The sequence below is a fragment of the Strix aluco genome, chromosome Z, assembly GCF_031877795.1.
Source record: "Strix aluco isolate bStrAlu1 chromosome Z, bStrAlu1.hap1, whole genome shotgun sequence".
NCBI lineage: Eukaryota > Metazoa > Chordata > Aves > Strigiformes > Strigidae > Strix > Strix aluco.
Genome location: NC_133971.1, coordinates 58,831,044 through 58,851,894, shown reverse-complemented (window position 1 = coordinate 58,851,894; position 20,851 = coordinate 58,831,044).

Sequence of the window (20,851 nt, the reverse complement as noted above, 5' to 3'; positions counted from 1 at the left end):
TCTTTCTGCCTAGTCAATACACAGTGACATTCAGCTGGAAACCTGAGCCACCAAATATACTGATTTGATTCAGCAACATAACTGATTTTTTAAGGTGGATGTGATTATAGTGGCTTCAGACACAAAACCATGGGGAAGCATAGTTCAACAGAGAGGTGATAATTAAAGTCTAGAAATGTAGGACATGCTCCTGGTGTGATCAATAACTTTTGGGGCAAATGGTTCAATCTCTCTATAGCTTTATGTCCCTCTTGTTATTCCTTTTTTTTTTTTTTTCTCTCTTTTGAAATAAAGCATTTTATGAATGGCCTGGTTATGCATATTTATAGCATCTAGCACAACAATGACAGACTTACATTGCAGACTTTCAGAAAAATATACTGTAGTACTGGAGATATAAGATCTCATAAATTATTTGCTGGACTTGGTTGGATAGATGAGTTCCTGGAGAGTTCCCAATTGGATTGCTAATCTGGTTTGGTGAAACTGTACAAAATGCACAACTGATTTTTGGAGACAGACTTCTTGGATCCCTGTTTATTCCCCTGCAAATTCAAAGACTTTACTGTTTTTCTTATTGTGGTACCAATCCCAACATGTTCTGGCAGACTGGATGCAATCACAACCTGCTGTGACAGGTTGTCTGACTGCTTTATCCCCTGTTACAATGCCTGGATTAATTGTGCAGGATAGGTTTCCCATTACAGGTGGGTTAACTATTTCCAGACATCTCCTGTTGCCTGACTGCAGAAAGACAGGGAGACAGGCGGTCTTTCAACTGCAGTCTGCTGCTTGTCAGGGAGGTCTTTGCTACAATTTTGCCTTCCCAAAGAGAGTTGTCCAAGGTAATGTTATAGATTAAAAGTAATTTAGTGGGAAATAACCACTTCTCAATTTTTAGTGATCAATAATAAATTTATTGGCAAGCGGCAAGTGAGCAAAACAGCGCTGGGTGTGCCGGGAGTCTCTGCTCTACCAGGACACACACCTGACCCGGCAGAACCGAGTCCCTTTATAGTGTAGGCTTCATCCATATTCATGATGGGCGTACCCTGAGGGGTCTGCAAAGGTGTAAACAAGTTTTCCCGGGCTTTTCTCAGGTTTCGGAGGGCTTGTCTCAGGTTTCCGTCACAGAAGGGGGGATGACTCAGCACAAGTGTTTTTGTAGTGGCTTGAAGATGGGGGCCATTTTAGCTCCCTTCTAACAACTGATTTTAACAATAGAAACTATATACATATATCTTATTTCTTATTTACATAAGAGAATTACAAAACTGTTCGGCCACAACATCCTGACTACAACTTCTTTTTCCCCTTGAGATTTGAATAACAAATACCATATATGTTTTATTACAGTAAGGGTCACCAAGAGAAACAGTCCACAAGCTCCAGCAAGGATGTTCAATTCTGGCAGTAAAGATTCCTTCATCCACCTTCCAGGTTCTGTGATAACTAGAGTCTTGGTCTTAACCTACAAGAGAGAGACCTAAGATTTCACACACACACACTCGGGATGATTTTGCAGGGAATTCCACTTATTTTCCTTGGAAAAGCCCTTTCCCACTCCTTCTAGACTGAAACATAAACATGGTTGTCAGTGAAGAATGTAGGAGGAATGGAGGACAGGAGAAAAAGATCAGAGTCTAGTCCTTCTTCAACACCCCCACTAGCCTCTGCCCACCATCCTTAGGTTATGTCTGCAACAACGCAGTACCCAGTGGATGATAACAGTGCAATTATAGGAAAGAGGCTCAGCTTAGAGGAGTGGATTCCTGTCTCAGCTGATGTGAAAATGTACAAGGCAAAGCTGCCACTATTCTTCAATTCCCCTACAGACTAACAGCAGGATCACCTCAGCTTTCTGTTCAGTGAATGCTGGGAATGTGGCACGGTTTGGTTGTTTTTTACCACAGTCAAACAGGAATTTCTTCCCTATATATAAAAAGGAACGCTTTGTGCAGAGTCATATGGTTTGTGATTACACAACCAACCTCTAAGGCATGTTGCCCACTGAGCAGATAACTCAGGCCATTCCACGAGCCTGATGTGGAGCCGCAAATAGACAGTTGGTACAGTGTGAAGCCAGAAGATTCAACTAATTATATTGGCAAGCACTGTGTTTTTGCCTAACATCCCAGCTCCTGAAGTCACATCATCTGACTTTCTCCTTAATAACAAAAAATTAAGGTTCTGACCTTCACAACTGCAGAGAAAATCTTAAAAAAAGGGGCACTCAAAAGACTCAAAGACCCAAAGAAGAATGTAAGAAGGCAGAATATATTGCTTTATGATTTTTGAATGCAGAGGACTGAAAATACTTTTCAAAGCAAAGAATTTTAAATAATTTTGCAATATAACTGAGGTTTTCTGAACTCTTGGGTATTAGAAGTGCCCAGTTTTCCCCAATTTCTTCTTAGTAGAAACTGAATGTTAAGTTCCACCAGGAAACTTTGTAAACTCACTCTCAGTTTATAGATAATGGTTTCTAAGCTGAATGTAGTGATACCCTTTCAACAGAACATGAGAATTGTAAGGGAAAGAATGTTGTTTTCGCATAATAAGCCTGATGGGAAGGGCAGGAGCGATTCACCAAAGCAATCAACAAGAGCAATTCACAACCATTGAAATCCCTGGCCTAGGGCTAGAAGACAAGTGGTCTTTTTGTCAACTGTGATGACCCAGTACTTGGAACTGGCTTTAGATGGATGCAGATACCCGAAAGACTTGGGGAACCTGAATTTCGAACTTTTCCATCTTGGTACGCTTGCGTGATGAGCTCATGCATATTAACTTCTCCGCCCTGGAAAAAGCCAAAGTTCATTTCCATGAACATGCGACGTATGAACACATACATGAAGGGGCGTATCGGTAGGCGGTTCGGGAAGTCTGTACACCCTGTAGTACTCAGTCAGTGAGGAATCAGGGGAGGGAACTGGCAGTTGGGAGAAAGGGATATAAACCATTGCACGATGGCTGTTAGGCACGTCCACCTGATGAGGGGCTCCCGGTCTTGCAAGAACGTAATAAAGAGTGCTTCTGAGCGTTTCTCACAAGAATGAAGCACAGTTTAGATGCCCTTTTCAGAGTGCTTGAGAAGTCTTTCCTCTCCTGAATGACAGACTACAACCCATTCACAAACTTTTAGCAATATAGTATTGTGTGGCACATACTCTCTGGGTTAATTATCAGCAGTGAATGCAAACCAATCCTAACACTAAAGAAGCATAAAGCTCAGTGAAAACCCTGAGTTAAATTATTCCCTGTCCTGCCAGAAGGTAAAAACTCTTAAGACAGGCTTGCTACTGGACTTGGAGAAATGAGAACTTTGAGAATGGTGTCATTGACATAGTGCTTGAGGTTTCAGCAGTGTGCTTCTTTGCCAGCAGGACAACAGCTGACTTCTGAGATGGCAGTCAGACTGCAAACCTCCTGCAGTATTTCCACTGCAGGAACATAAAGCACTTCTTGAAGGAATACCAGGGTGCTTGCTGCACTTCTTCCCAGATCCAGCAATGACAGTGGAGCTCACTACAGCTCCTACATGACCTTTGGCACTATCTCCCTTGCCATGTTACCTGCTCCTTTGATCCACCAACAGAGCTACTAGCCCAGGACCACTCCCCCACAAAGAGCCAAGTTATCCTGTTTCACCAGTAAAGCTGACCAGCACTTGGTGCAAAAAAGCACAATGTTTCACCCATCTGCTTCCCCTCATTTTTTGGTCACTAGATATGAAAGTGTAACTAGTGTTTAGCCAGGATTTGACTACAAGAGGAGGAAAGAAAGACCTGTGGCAGTATCCTGGCCATGTACTACCAAGCCTCTATCATTTTTCCAACAGTGTCAACCACTGGAATTTTCTCTGACTGCTCACTGTCTCACTCAGTAGCTTCATCTCCCGGTCAGCAAATCCTAGGAGATAACTGCATAGGTTTGGTTTATTTAATTACAGATGGTTCTTTTCATTGTTGAGAGGGAGATTTTTACATGACATCACCTTCCCTGAATTTACAGAGACTAGAATATAGCTCAACAAAGTCAGATTGCCATGTCAGGCAGGATTCTAGCAGCTGTTCCCAGAAGGAGCTCTGTCGCAGATGAAAGTATTGACATGGTAATGATTTAGTAAGAAATCTAGAATTATTAATAACTAACAGCAATTTATTATTATTACAAAATAGTTCAGAAATGCTGAAAGAAAGGAAAGCAACTTATTCACAGATTCTAAAATTACAAGATTCACACTAACTTACTTAACGGTACTTTAATTTATACATATATACATGCACATACACAAAACGTACAAACACAGAGACAAAAGTATTTGGATCCAGTAGGATAAACACAAAACATACAAACACACACAGAAAAACGAAAGTATCTGGATCCAGTAGAATGAAGTACATACCCACACACCAATAAGCAGAGAAAGAACGGGTGAAAGAGAAGCTAGCTCAAAGGAAAATTTCCCTCTTGAGTTTAGAGTAAATACTCACAATGCCTTGGCATTCCTTCAATGGGCGATAATTGAGACTCGAGCAGGTGGACTTCGCCCTGGCCTTCCGTCAGCTCTGGCAGCAGACGACACCTTAAGGGTTTGGGTACCTGAGAGATGTCCCAGCTCAGGGGAGATGCTGGTCACAGGCTGCTGCAATCCAGGAGAGCTCAAAGGGTCTCCCTGGTGGTCGCCATTTATAGGGTCCAAGATAATTGACTTTTGTCAGATACCATCTGGTGCCTTCCAGCAGTTGCACAGGAACTTCATGAATGTGCAACTCTGTTATTGTTCCCATTTGACCACATCCCAGGCACAGGTGTGCCAGGCCCTTAAGAGATGATGGGCCATTTTAACCATTTCCGAGCAATCAGGAGGGGCAGGAGCCAGGCTCCTTAACTTATCAGTCCTTATCTCTACAGATTGGTGTATAGCTGGGGGATGTGGGTGGAATCACACATAGCACCAAGCAGCCCAAAAGGAGGGGCAGGGAGGGGTAAGAATTGCACCACCACAAGCTCTTAAAATGTTTTCTTAAGCCCCAACTGAGAAGTGGAGTGGAACAAAAAAATTCAACTGACACTTTTTTGCTGAGAAAGGAAAATATTTCAGTGAAACAATTAATTTGCTTGAATACAAATCCATCTTGTCAGTAAGAAATGTTTTGTTTTTCCTCCCAAAATGTCAGATATTCATGGTTCAAAATAAAAAACAAAAAGTTTCCATTTTCAATCTGTAACAAGAATTCATTTGTTAATCTGAATCTTAAAGAAACAAAAATGAGAGACATGTTTTACTTTGACTGAAAATTTTTGTCCCTGAAAAAAACTCTTAAGAGCTTTGAGTAGTCAGCAAGACAGAAATTTTTATTTCGTTGGTGAGCTTTCAGTCAACCAAAATGAAAACATTATTCAGCTTGGCTGGTATATTAAAATAAAATCTCTGCTGATTTGTGAGGATGAGTAGTTATTTTGCTATGAAGTATTCAGTTTCCAGTAATGTTCACCAATCCCAGATCCACTATGGTTGGTCATATACAACCATACACACAGCTATGGTCTGCAAGCTAAAGATAAATTACTTGCTTAGGAATTAGTACTCCATTTGGCTAACTCGCAGAAATATTATGGGGATCTCAAAGGAGCTGGAGTGACTACAATGAGAATCCAAGTGTGTACTGAAAACAGTTCAAATAAAAAAAATCTCATCAAATGGTAAACCAGGCATATAAGAATAGATGAAATAGACGAAAAGGGAAAATACCTGCCCTGGAGCTTTAATTACAATAGCCTCAGCCAGCTCTGAATACCCCACCAAGGAGTGATCCAGCCAACATGGGAAACAAGCAGCATGCAACATTTCTGTCTTTCATCTGGGTGTTTCCCAGGCACAGCCAGCCTGCTGCTGCGTATGGCCCTTATCTCTGCTCTTCCTGGCATGAAGGAGGAACTGTCGCACTCCTGTCCTACTACCAGCACAGACATAAGGTATGGAGAGAGGGCTTCTGCTTGTAAACTGGCACAGGCTGGCTGACAGCTGAGGTTCTGCTGCCTAATGTAGGGCTGAACACCATCTCACCTCTCTGCACAGCCTGGAAAAAAGATGACAAAGAGTCATGTTCAGAACCAGAAATTACACTTAAACATTTAAACAAATATTTGCACAGAAATAATGACTTGTTAAGACTGACTTGCATAGAAAATTTGCATGCATGATTGCCAGTGATCTGAGAAACATTTTTTAGTTACCTTGTGTAAAACATGGTGTTCTCCGAGCTACTGCATTATGTTTATTTTTAACTCACAAAGTTCAGTAATTGACTGTTTTGAGCTGGTGGTTAAAAGTGTGCAAAGATTCCCTTCACTAACAGTAGCAATCAGGACTATTTATTAAGCACTCCAGAGCCTAGAGCAACATGGCCTGGTGAATACAAGTACTCCAGTGTCTTCTTCAGACAGCTGTGACTCTGACCTAGATCATCTTTGTAACAGTTGAACATTGCTCCAAGGCAGGAGTGAATTGTACAAAATGCAGCATTTTGGGCCCCTACATACTATTTCTAAACAATTAGTCATTATCTCTGTTGCCTCCTGCAGAAGAGCTAAGACTTTTCCTGCCAAGGTCCACATGTTATTTCATTCTCCTGCCCTCACTGTCTGGCGTATCCATTTGACAGTAGCTCTGATATTGAGTCTGCTGTCTGAGGTAGGAGCTGTGCCCTGAATTTCCTACGTGTACCTTGCACCACAGGATGCCATCATCACCTTCAGAAATATGAGACTAGTAAAACCCAGAATGGAAAACAAATGTAGCTCTACATTTACAAGTGGAACTGACTAATCAATGCAAAAAAGGTAGAGGTAAATAAACATCTGAAAAATGTTAAGGAAAATAAATTTTATGGAGGAAGAAACCATTTATTGCCTTGATATACTGCAGTTATATTGCAGTTTTTAGCACATGCTAAGCAAACAAATGCCTCCACAGGCTCAGAAGCAGTTTTTTGCATGAAGCAGTCTGCTTTGTTAGAAGATAAAGTTCCTATTTACCAGTTCAAGTTACCCATGATAACTGAATTTATCACATATCTCCACAGTGTGTGTCATCACTGCTTTGCTCATTAACTGTCCTGAAAACAGTAGAAAGGTGCTGAGGGAAAACCCCCAGGTCTTACAGCCTACCAGCTCCAAGCTGGTACATTGTTCCACAGAGAAGCATCCTCCAAGGCCTGAGCCAGTATCACTGCAGCTTTCCTGTTGTACAGTGCTTGCAGCTGGAGTTGGAACAAAACCTTGGACTGGCAGATCAAAGGAGCAGCATTAGAAAAATGTTCGAGTTAGTCCACGGTCAGTATGCAAGCCCCACAGCAAGCTGCACCTCTCAGCATACTAGACTCTGAGCCTCACCACTCTGACAATGAACAGAGCTGTTGTCCACCTGGACTGCATGATGTTTCTTCCATATCAGAAATATATACGTCAGAGGTCCAAAGGTCCAGCATGTGGATTGTTATTTTATCTTGAAGGTTAATGTTTGCTTTATTCAGGCCTGGAACATATGGGTAGGAAATGAAGATTAGTCACCCGGGGACACAAACAGAACAGAAACACAGAAATGCCAATCCCAGTCAGAATTTTTTTTTTAATTATTTTGAGTCCTTTTAAGGTCTCACCTTTCACCTTACCTTCAGAAACCATTTCTCATATCCCAGTCCCAAGAGCTACAAATCCATTTTGCTGCTTCTTTAAAGTCCAAATTCAGACACCAAGTACCATGAGACTGGCATTTAGACTGTTAACACTGACAACACTGTGTGTCTTGGTGACTATCCTTGGAAGCAGTCCCTCACCAAATCCAGTCCAACTTTCTCCAATGTGAAAGACTCAGCTTGATTTAATTGAACCTGCCTGCATCTTCCTTTTGTACCTGGCCTTCCTGTTCATAACGTGCCCTTTGATCTTCTGGGAAGGCTATGTTTACCTTGATGTGTCATGATACCCCTGTTGGTTTCAAATGCTGTAGCCATAGCAGTGAGACAAAGATCTGTAGTGAACCCTCCCAGGAAGACCCCATTAGCCTAGCTAAACTGTGTTCAGCCATGTCAAGAAAGAGGTAACAGTGCCAGAGCTAGCCAATTTAAAGGGGACTTGGCTTTCTCTACTTAAAATCACTACTTCCTGGTCCCTCCATTGCTGCTGCAGATGAATTCTGGACACTTGTCTTCTTGGTCCTTGCACACCTCAGCTCCACTTGGACTTCTTAACATCCTGCACAGTCTATTTGGCAAGACCTGAACAAGACACACCATGAAGCTTCACAGAGTGAGACAACCCAGCTGACCCATGTGAGTACCTCTCCTGTTGTTTTGCACCAGTTCTACTCCATTAAACCAGTTGTTGTGAGTAGTTATAGAGCACTTTATATTGACAGGGAAGTCCCCACCTTATCTTGCCACACAGCATTTCTCAGAGACCCCAGCAAAAGGCCATGGTAAACTGTTCATGGCCTTCCTAACTGACCTTAAGCTTAGCCCATTAAGGAATCACTGAAGGAATCCTTTGTTCTTGCAACAGTAGGTATACAGACTTTCAGGATACAGAACAAGTTTTCTGACAGTCTCCTTAGATCAAAAGGTCCTTGCAGTCTCAGGAAATACATTTGCGTTTCTTCTTCCAAAAAGAAACTGGACTCAAACTGAAAGAGAGAAAGGGAAAACAGAGAGAATCCCAGATACTTTATTTTTATTTTCTTATTCCCTAAAAAGGTAATGGAGGATTTTGTTGCCCTGTATTTTAGATTTTCTTAATTTTTAGAGAGAAAATCCCTCTTGATCTCTGTTAGAGGATGTAATACTCTCCTGACCTTTTCTAAAAGATATACTGAAAGAGACACAGGTTAAAGAACAAATGCAACACACCTTGATTAAGGTACTGATCAACTAACAACAAACATTCAGGTACAGATCAGCGGGGTCTCTGCTGAAAAGGAAAAGTGAGTCATTTTCTGCTGGCATCTTTGGAGCAAATAAAACTTAAGTCCCTGGAGACTAGGTAAATAAAATATAAATAAAAGGAAGTTTCTAGTATCAGTGGATCCTTTTCATCTGTCTTGAAGAAGCAGCATTCTTTTCTCTCCAAAAAAAGCTAGTGTATCCTGCTCACATGATCATGATTAATTACTTAAGAAACTTTGTGTTCAGGAGTAAATTATTTTTCTGTTTGAAATGGAAAGGGACTATCAGGACTTGGGTGGAGGGGAAACGATTACAGCGTCTCCTGTAGAAGTGTGGGGACAGTTCCTGGTGTTAAGTCCTCTGGGAGTTTTATTCAACAGATCTCCCACTGTCTTCAACAACTGAGAATCTTGGACTTTGGTATTAAATGTTCTATGTTTATAAAAGTGTTAATAGTTATAAAATTCTGACCTGAATGATATCACTTATGAATACATTCTTCCCTGTGAACACGCTGATAAAATTGTATAAATAAGGGAATGTTATGCACATACAATCTTGCCTGCGGGTTTTGAGAGCCACATACTAAAGTCATCAAATGGCCTTGGGAAGAGAATCCCTAAGGACTGAGAAAGACATGCAGAATTAAAGTTGTAAGATGTCCCCACACTGTAGCTTTTCAAAGATCTCTCAAAGAAGAAAGATCCAACAGTACAAGTAGTTTGAAGATGAGTGAGCAACAACAGTTAGCAAAATAGCAAGGCGTGGGTTTACTCCATGCTGATTTCAGTAGGGATCAAGTACATGTTTAAATTCAAGTAGTTAAATTCAAAAGACTTCTACTCATTCACTCTGGCCAGCACAACTTACACATGCAAATGCATACAGATGGATGTCAGAGTGATCTAAGGTTAGTTCAAACATGTGTCTAAACTGGGTCATACAGACTGGCTATGTCAAAGAACAGCCACCTATATAGTGGTCATGGACACCCCAGGTCTGATGAAGAAGTGGCTGGAAGTTACCTGATCACTAGCAGCCAGACCAGGACATCCAAGCACAGCCTTGCCCTTTGAAGTGCTCAGTTCTGAATGTCTGAGGCAGGATCGGTGAGCTATTTTTAGCTTGTTGTCATCTGTATTTTTCAAGAAGAGAAAGACTGGTCTGTGTCAGGTATTATATGATTTCAGCCAAATTCTGGCAATCTTAAATTGTTTGGGTGCTAGGCATGCCATTCTTACACAAGGATTACATCTTTCTCTCCCTGACTGCAGATTTTTGCCATAAAGCTGTGCTTATTCTTTGCTGCTCCTTCATTGAGCAAACTATGTGCCCTTGAGTTTTGCAGCTTAAACAGAGCCCTGAGAAAAACCAGTCATATGCAGGGAGTAAAAGCACACACACCCCTCCCTTCTTCTCCATGACATTTGACTGGCTGCAGAACACACAGCAACAGTTTGCTAAACACAGTGCTGCTGTGGCACTACATGCCCAAGAGGGTGGAGTTGGAGTTTGGTGTGAGAACTGTACGTCTTTGTTAAAACAACTATGTAACCTAACAGGAAGAAGGAAGCAAAAGAAGTGCTGCTCACCATGCTCTGCCTCCTGCTGTGCCATGACATGCCATCCCTGGAAGTCCTCTGACACAGAGGAAGAGGCAGCAGCCATCACAGGTGGTGCCATGTCTCAGAGTCCTGCCAGCCCTCCTGCAGGTTTGTTAAGGCTTTCTCTACCTTCAGCCAGGACTGAAGTCCAGAATGACAGCACTCTCTGTTTCTTAACAGCCTCAGAGCTCTCTGCTTCAGGACAATGGCTTTCAAAACTAGGCTAAGAAGAATGTAGCTAAGCCTACTATGTGTTTCAGCATCTCTAACTTTCTTCACTGTGCATAACTTGCCCAAACAAAATCTCTTTCAGTCTGAAATGTTCTAGTCTACTCTCTCAAAGGTGATTTATTTTCCTCCTTTATGAATGTCCTGGTTTCGGCTGGGATAGACTTAATTATTCTTATTAGTAGCTAGAATAGAGCTATGTTTTTGATTCAGTATGGGATTTGGTATGAGAAGAATGCTGATAATACATTGATGTTTACAGCTGTTGCTAAGAGATCAGGGACTCTCCAAATCCCCATGTCCTGTCCATGCACAGGTGTACAAGAAGCTGGGAGGGGACACAGCCGGAGAACCAGACCCAAATTAGCCAATGGAATATTCTATATCATGTAATGTCATGCTCAGTATATAAAGGAGGAGCGGCCAGGAAGGAGAGGGTTCTCTCTCGCTTCTGGGATTATGACTGTGGGATCTTGGTATTTCAGGATCACTAGCTGGGAATGGGCTGGGTATCAGTTGGCTGGTAGTGAGCAATCACATTGTGCATTACCCGCTTGTACTTTCTATTATTGTTATTGTTTTATTTTATTACAATTACTGAACTGTTTTTATCTCAACCTATGAGTTTCCCTTTGCCTCTTCAATTCATTTCCCCATCCCCCGCCTGGGGGAGGAGTGAGTGAGCAGCCACACAGTGTTTGTCTGCCAGCCAAGTACAAACCAAACCACAACAATGAAGTATTTCAGTTTGGCTATTTTGGGATAACTGAAATACAAAGAATAAAATATCTTCCAAAACTTTTCAGATACAGAAAGCCCATACATGAGTAATTGCAAAACATATGAAACACTAAAACTTTTCAATAATGCTGGAAACTTTGTGCACTCTACACATGCTTTCTTATCCTTTCTAGAAAAATGCATTTATGAAGATGGACACCCTGGGGCACTGGGAAAAGAGTGCCTTTTGAAGGCTTAGAGGGGGATTTGCCAATCAGAGGGGGATTGCCTGTGCTTGGATCTGTACAGCAATGAATGTCAGAGAAGCTTGCTGAAACCAATGAGGTAGGCTTTCACTGCAGAATTTGTGCAGAGGTGTCACGTATACCCTACATCTCTACTTCCTAAATCCTCCCTCTATGCTAGGTTGCTGGTGTCAGCTAAAGAAAGGAGTATGCTGGGGTCCTCATTTGGATTGAAAACCCAGTGAGGACAGAACATAAACCAGAATGTCCTCCAGAGCCTTCCTGTCTCTCTGTGTCGCAGATGGATAAGATCTCCCTCAGCACAGTAGCACAGTCACAGAGCAGCTCAGCTGCAGAGCTAGGGTTTCTTCAGTGCTACCTCAGGAACAGGTTTCAACAGACATTTGGAAGAGGGAAATGAAAGCACCAGACTGAACTGCTGTAATGAGGAGCTGTACTGTCAGTTTCTGACATAGGCCTGCACAGGAAGGACCCAGAAAGAAGCTTCAGACTAGCACCTCTATCAAGACAGCTCTGATGGGCAGGAGTGTGACAAAGTGCAGTATTAACAAAGCAGTGCTCACAAATACCACAGGAGGGGTTCAGCTGTCTTACGGGCCTGGGCTTTTGTTAGGATGCCCATCTTGCTCTTGGAGCAGAAGTGATACAAGTGTATGCCACATTCACTCACAGAGCTCCACTGTTGCCAAAGCACTTTGCTGGTACTGCATCCTGTAATTTTGGATGAGCAAAGTGTTGAAGTAAGTTCTTGAGGTGAACTCAAAAAAACTACCTCCAATATGTATGCAAGCTTTGTCTTTGTAGAAGAGGGTCAGCCACACAGCTCATTGCAAATGCCTTTGCCAAGAACAGAAAGACCTGCTCTGTCACCTGTTCACCTCAATCATAAAGTATGAACTTGCCTCCAGGGCTGTTCTCATACAGTATAATCAGTGCTGCTCCCCTTGAATTTAATTCAAGAGTAGTGACTTGCAAGAAGGTGGCTCTGCCTTTTTGTCTTTAAACTTGCTTAATAAATACTCCCTTGAGTTTGGCTCTGTTATATATTCCCTTCTTCATGATGCCTACAAATACGCCTACTGTATCCATTATATACAGGAAATCTGCATCATCTAGGGCTTTCCCACCCATGGATTTTCAAAGATCTGTTGGAGGTGTAGATCCAGTACATTTTAGATCCAACACATTTCAGATCCACACTTCAACTCTTATGACAGAATTGGGCCTTCTGTTTTTGGGACTGATCCAACAGTAAAAAATGGTCATGAAAGCAAGGCTGTCCTGTCAATCATAGTTTGCATCAGGAAAAAGCCCAAATCAAAGAAAGATACAGGTTTCTTCAGAGAGAAGAATCCAGTACCTTTTTCAGTAGCTTTCTGTTTTAGTCCGGCTTATAGTCAGAAACAGGCAGGATGAGATGGCAAGTGATACAGGATGGAAAAATTGTGAGCCTGTAGACAACTGTACTACAATCCTGCAAATTTTCTCTCATCAATAAAGGGTTTTCTCCTGCTATTCAGCACACCCCAAATCCCAGATGAACCCCAAACTAGCCCCTCAGCCTAAAAACACCAGTGCCCAACCCTGATTTCAACTCTTCTATCAAAGACTTCTGGCCCAGACTTTCTCTCCAAAAGCACCAAGTCCCAGGCACTTGATTCAGAGCCACCAAGACTGTAATCTCCACCTTTTTAACTATCAAGCAGCAAGGCCAAGATCTATATAGGCTTCCAGATCTTTTCTACGTTGATACTTGAGGCCACATGTTTCAAATTGTCCCTTGCCACCATAAAAGCTAAACACACACCTGGTCCTACAAAGATCCAAATTGCCAACAGAATCAAAACCCGACCAAGAAAAAAAAGTGAAAAAACAACACTAAAAACTTCACGCTTGGGAAAAAAATGCAGGAATATCTGCTATGTGTCATCTGACACACCAAATGAGCCAACACCTCTAAGTCAAATATATTCTTTCTCTTCAACAGGATCCACATCCTGCCCCTGCCCTTCAACAGATAGAACACTGAGGGGAACAGTTTTGCTCTGTGGAAAATTACTGTCAAGAAACTCTCAAGGAGTAATTCAGGTGTTTAAACATAGGTGTCTGATATAATTTTAGAGACCTTTAAGCATCCTCATGGCCTTCAGCAGCCAGTATGTGACCTGTAAGATCTTTTGCATGTCTTCAATACTTCACAACACCTATCACAGAATCATAGAATGGGTGAGGTTGCAAGCAATCTCTGGGGTTCGTTTGATCCAACTCCCCTGGTCAAGCAGAGCTGCCTAAAGCTGGTTGTCAGGACTGTGTCCAGGTGGCTTTTGAAAATCTCCAAGGAGGGAGACTCTGCCACCTCTCTGGGCAACCTGTGACAGTGCTCAGTCACCCTTACAGTAAAAAAAGTGTTTTCTGATGTTCAGAGGGAACCTCCTGAGTTCCAGTTTGTGCCCACTGCCCATCACTGGGCATCACTGAAAGAGCCTGGCTCCCTCTTCTTTGTATGTTCCCTTCAGATATTGGTACACACTGATGAGATCCCTCCCCTGAGCCTTCTCTGAGAGAGTACCAGCTCTCTGAGCCTTTTCTGATATGAAAGATGCTCCAGGCCCTTAATCATCTTTGTGGCCCTTTGCTGGACTTTCTCTGGTAGCTCCATATGTCTCTTGGGCTGAGGAGCCCAGAACTCAACACAGTACTCCAAGTGTGGCCTTACCAGTGCTAAATAGAGGGGAAAGGTCACTCTCTCAGCCTGCTGGCAACAATCCTGCTAATGTAGCTCAGGATACCATTTGCCTGCTTTGCCACAAGGGCACATTGCTGTTTCAAGTTCAACTTTGAGTGTCCACCAGGACCACAGGTCCTTTTCTGCAATGCTGTTTTCCAGCCAGTTGGCCATCAGCATATACTGGTGCATGGGCTTATTCCTTCCCAGGTGAAGGACTCTGCATTTCCCTTTGCTGAGCTGTATGAAGTCAAGGTCCCACTAAACAGCAGCATGACCCTCTGGTGTATCAGCAACTCCTACCAGTTTGGTGTCATCAGCAAACTTGCTGAGGGTGCACTCTGTCCCATCATCCAGATCATTAATGAAGATGTTGAAACAGTATTGGACCCAGTATTGACCCCTGGGATGCACTATTAGTTACTGGCCTCAAACTTCGTGCCACTGGTCACTATCCTCTTGGTCCAGCCATTCAGGCATTTTTCAATCCACTTCACTGTCCACTCATCAAGCCCATACGTCATCAACTTCTCTGAGGATCTTATGGGAGACAGTGTCAAAAGCCTTACTGAAGTCAAAGTAGGCAACATCCTACTGCTCTCCCCTCATCTACCAAGCCAGTCATTTCATCACAGAAGGTTATTTGCTTCATAAGCAGGACTTTTTCTTTGTAAATCCCTCCTGACTAATTACTTTCTTTCCAGGAATGAATGGTTTCCAGGATTAGTTGTTTTACCACCTTCTCAGCAGTCCGATGAGGCTGACTGGCCTGTAGTTCCCTGGATACCCCTTCTTGCCCTCTTTGAAGACAGGAGTGACGTATGCTTTCCTGCAGTCCTCAGGAACCTCTCTCAATTACCATGACCATTCAAAGATGATGGAGAGTGACCTCACAATGATATTTGCTAGCTTCCTCAGTACTCATGGGTGCATCTCATCAGGGCCCATGGCCTTAGGTATGCCCAATTTACTTAAGCATTCCCTAACCTGAATCTCTTTCAACAAGAAGAGAACCAAGTCCTCCTTCCTTCAGACTTTCCCCCAGTCTCTCAGACATTTGAACAAATTTATTCCTATGGTGCTTGATAAGCAAACAGCCAAACTGAGGCCAAAATGTTCCTTGCAAGCAATAAGGCGGTCATTGTTTACTGACCACAGATGGGTGAAGCCACAGACCTGCTTTCTGACTGTTGGTAATGCATGAAAGGCATTTTCAGTCTGCTGTGTCCAACTCTGGGCTCCTTGGTATGTTATTTGGGACAAAAGTGAAAGTGTTTTGATTGTTCCCAAGTGCTAGGAACTGCACAAATCCACTGGCATCAATAACTCAGACACTTCTGTGCATGTACATAGAAGAAGTAAGTAAGAACTTAATGTTAAACAACAAGATTAGGAGACTAGGGAGGGCTGTTTCCTGTCTATGCCTGTGCTTATTCAGAATGACACTTTTCAGATAGGGCTGGGAGGAGGCTCGTTGCTAACTGTGGAGTGACCACCATTCTTCAGACAAAACACCCATGTGAATTTGGATCGCTGTTGTTTTCTGACAGAAGCTTGTTGTTTCTCATGTGTATCTGCTATTAACCAAAAAATTGCACATCTGGATCCTTATCAGTCCTCTGCTGCTCAGATATTTTCGTTGTGGAAGAAAAACTCATGTTTCTCCTGCTCTGACCAAGGACAGGGAGTGAGCAGTTGTGAGGGTCATACCAGAGCAGCTGGTTAAATCTTTCCGGGGCAACTTTCAAGCCTATACATATGCTGCCACAGGTGTGAGCCACCTTCAGGCATCTATCTTGAGACTTGGGACAGGAGTGCTCAGTGCCTCTCACTGGTCTGTCAGGGGAGACCTGACAGAGAGCTCTGAGACCACCAGCCAGAGCTCCCTCATGCTCAGATACCTGACCATGGTGCTCCCTTCATAAACAGCCAACTCTGTGAAGAACCAGGGTTTACTGGAAAGTGCTAGGTCTTGGCTGGTCCTCCTGCTATACCCTATCACAGCAGTGAGGTAGAAGGCAGGTAAAGGTATCTTCCCCAAGTTTGGTTAAGGGCAGAAGTTGTCCATGTTACAGAGAGGTGTTCTCTTTGTAACAACAAGCACTCTTTTCTGCATATTTTTTCTCACCAAAAATCATGTGCGAGCTGGCCTAACTGTCACATGGATCAGTTTCCTGAAAGATTCATTAGATCTCATGACTCCTGCATATGGTCATAGGTCTCCCTAGAGAACTTTGAAATCCACGTGGCTTTCCTTGAGCTAATCACTCAATTCTTTCAAAATATTTGTTGCTCTCATTTGCCTTTTCTAGCACCAGAGCAACTGTCAATCTGAGTCACAAAGTATATGGAGATCTGCAATCTTCCCAGGTAAAAACCTGTAAGCAAAATGTGACCCTTTTTTTAATACAGGACACTAGATGGGCCCTTCTTGTTTTCTAGGTAAACATCCCATGCTGTCTTCCAGTGAATCTTACTCCAGGCTGCTTGCATACATATTTAACTATATAAATCTAGTGTTCCCAGATTCCTGCTTCACAAAAATGTAACAAGATTGTAGTTCAGTGCTGTCTGAACAGTCAGAAGATAATCACCATTACGAGTACTTCCTTGAACTCCATCTGTGCAGGAACCTACAGGTCCAGCAGAGCTTGAAGCTTGTGAAATTAGCAAACATGCTTTCCTCTGGCACCACATAGCTTATTAAATACAGCCACATTATTGGGCTTATTAATTACAACAAAACAAAACCTGACTGAGGAGTAAGATCTGGTTTCACTGAGCATTGGAACAGGCTGTGGACATGTAAATAAATGTGGTTTTTTCCTAGTAGAAGAGAGATGCTATTATATTTCAGATGCTATTGATTTTACTTTTAATGAGTTGTGGCTAACTAAATGTATTAGCAATTCACCACACTGTATGCCACTAGCTATAGAAACTCAAGTGCCTTTACCATGTTAACAGCCTTGGACTTTTGGATAGAGCCTTGACCTTTTTTTAAAATATGAGTGAGCTAATATTCATTGCCTATTTGAATCTGAACAAGTTACTAGGTCTTATTAAGCTTGCAAGCCTAGGGATTTTCCACACAGAACTTTCCCATTTGCCTCCCTCTCAACCCAGAGTCCCCAGTGTTGTGGGCCCAGGATCCCCTTTCCACTCCTGTGAGACAGTCTGGCCAGACTCTTATGTAGGGAATGAAAGGGGCCAGTGGAAGGCCCCAGCTGGCCTAAGGAGTCCATTGCCCTTCACTGCAGTGGTTGGTAGAAACCACCTTTTTCTCTGTCCTTCTGGAAGTTCAGATCCTTCCTTTCTCCTTCGGTAACTTTACCCTAATTATTATACTGAATTCCTGCAGTATTTTTAGTGACATTTTGTAACTGAGCCCACATAAGAGTGTCTGCTCTTTTCTTAGTGCATTTTGTTCACATGCCATTTTCACAAGAACATCCTGGAGGCAAATAAAGGGAGAGAGAGGAAGGTAGAACAAGAAAAGCTAGTATAGCAAGGTTAATTGTTTAATCAGAGATTGCTTGAAAAGTGCCTTCTATCCCTCCTTGCACCAAAGCAGAGAGAAGTATAACCTAGAAGAGGTCAGAGGAGTTAACATATACTCTCAACTTGCAATACCAGCTCAGGGCTCTGAATTCCCACACAGGAGCAGAAAAAACCTTTTGCAAAACTTGCACATCCATACTTCATTTTTCTCCATGCTCAATGCCTCCTCACTCAGGCAGGGCAGAGGGCTCTAGACTGTATAAACTGCAAAACAGAGATCAAGTGAACTTGTAAGATGTTGTTGAAAGCCCAAGCAAAATTAGACAAAGGGTGGTGCTACCTACCTTCCAACAGGAAAGGCCAGTGGAGGGGTGTGGAGAATAGGCACTGATGTTTGAAGCCATCAGTGTACATCCTATCTATCACTATACTATCCCTCATTTTAATATCCCATACAACTGTACAAAGGCAAAGCCTTTTTTACTCTTGTCTCATTACCAGACAGCTGGACTGCTGTCAGCTCTGTGCCAGCTGCCCACCCTAGCCAGCAATGCAAGCAGCACTGTTTGAGTTCACCATGCAGCCTGTTCTTAAGAAGAACACCCCTGTTCACTGGGGTTATCTCCATCCCAAAGCCACTGGTCTGATCAAATGGCGGGAAGAGGGGAAGGAATTGAAACTTCTGCCTAATTGATAAAAATTGATCAAAACATTATTACAAATGTATTAATTTTTTAGACTGTAGACTGAGTGGACATAGGGCAACATTTTACCAAGACTTGTTCTCTAAAGGAGAGGCTAGAAGGCAAGGCCAGATATGGCACCCTATGGTCTGTTTTTGTGTGAGAAGACAGGCACTCAGGCCCAAATAACTTGTACATCCTTAGGTGACTCACAAGCCCAGTCAAGATCAGGGAGACTACAACCCTCTCCTATGTTTTTCATTTGTGCAGGGAAGGAGTGGTGGGCATATCACAGAAACGAGTTGCTACTCTGAGCCAGGGGATAGTGAGGGAAAACCTTGATCAAGATTCACTTTATGCATGCCCCAGCTGTCCCTCCTGCATAGCCTTACACTTATGTGTTACCATGCCTATACAGGTATGTTTGTAGAGTCTGCCTGAGACTAACAGTGACCTTTCAGCTAGGGAAGCCAAGACAAAGGCACATAACACTGAGCTGTTCATACTACTTTGGTGCAGAGCCTCAAACACCTTGGGGGTACTTTACTGCACCTCCAAAGCCTGTGGTCATGTTTTCCTGCACACTGGGGAAAGCATCCATACAACTCATACAGCACAAGGGACCAGGACAAGAACACTTGACTGTTCCTACAAGCCCTCGAGTATGCTCATTTGTCTGAAGGCATTTGACTAGTTTTCAGAGCAGACTCAAGAATGTCTCAGGCTGACATCCCATGCTCTGTGGCTCCTGCTTTTGCAAAATTTCAGAAAAAGAAATAGACAGAGACCTTATGCTGGAAGGTAAAGCTAACATGAAGTGGCCCAGCAAACACAGTTCCTGGCAGACTTCAATTTTACACTGTGCTACATAATAGAGTAGTAAAGGAACAATTGAATTACATAAATGAACTTACATTGGTATCAATCCAAAACAAACGTCCATTATTCTGCAAGTGGATTAAGCATCAGGAGAGTAGGAAGCAAAGGTCCCATGCCAGACAAATCAGTGAGATTTGGAGAAGCAGGATGACAAATGTCTGCTAAAGTGGAAAAGTACTGTAGGAAGGGAATTGGGCTTGGGGAAGCCCAAGGGAATTTGGACTTTTCTTTCGATGTAATATTGTCTCACATAAAAAACAGAGCCTCAAGCTCCAAATGTAATGTCCTTTTTGTCAACAATGGAGAAATTTTAGAAGCCAAGTATCAGATATAGGGAAATTTTAATATAGCTTGTTTTCTGAAATCTCCCACAACTGGAAAAAATGTTTAAAAAACATATACCTGTATATATATTTATGTGTATGCATACACATATACACGTGCATAATGCAGCCCTGGGAGAAGAAAATCTGTTAAGTGAATGTTTCAATGCTGAGAAGCAGTAAGAGCTGCAAAGATGTGTGTGGAGGATGTGCCTTCAGTAGAACAGAGTGTAACACTGGAGAGTTTCAGACTAGATTGCAAATGGAAAAAATAAGGTATTTTTCTGAAACAAAGAGCAGAGAACTTAACAGCAAAAGAACTCACAGTTAAAATACCTTGTGAAAGAAGAATCATGAAGATATGTAAGTATGTGGAAAATGGGAAAAATTACAACTTATGGTTCACAGCAAACTAACAAAGTACCTCCTTGTTTTCTGATTCTACAGGTGCCCATGCTTTTGAAGTCTTTTGTTGGTGCCGTATTGTTGTTCCTTTTCTTCTGATGCTTTATTTAGCAGCCTGCCTTGTAGGTATATAACAGAATAAAATGAGCAGCTAGAAACACACTGTGCTAACAGAATGCAAAAACTGCCATGGCTATAAAGGGATAAATTAAAACAGTTATCAGCATAGCATGTTGATCCTGAGTTAAAAAAATATCTCAGCAATAGTCATGGCCACTGCTGTTGAATTGTTTGTGTATAGGTGTAAATCTGGTCACAGAAAAAGAGCGAATCATTAAAATTTACAGGTGCTGTAAACTGACCTGCTTCCTGGAGTGCTTCTGCTACAAATTTATGTTAGTCTGAACATGTGCATTTCAGGAAAAACAAGGAGGAAAGGAGAGAATGGCTGAAGACAAGTAATTTCTCTGCAAACACTAAGGCTCACATACTGGAAATCAAAAGACAGTTAGGAAAGAACTGCAAATATCCCAAGATGACCCTAAAAGTCAGGGGTCACACAGGTGCCT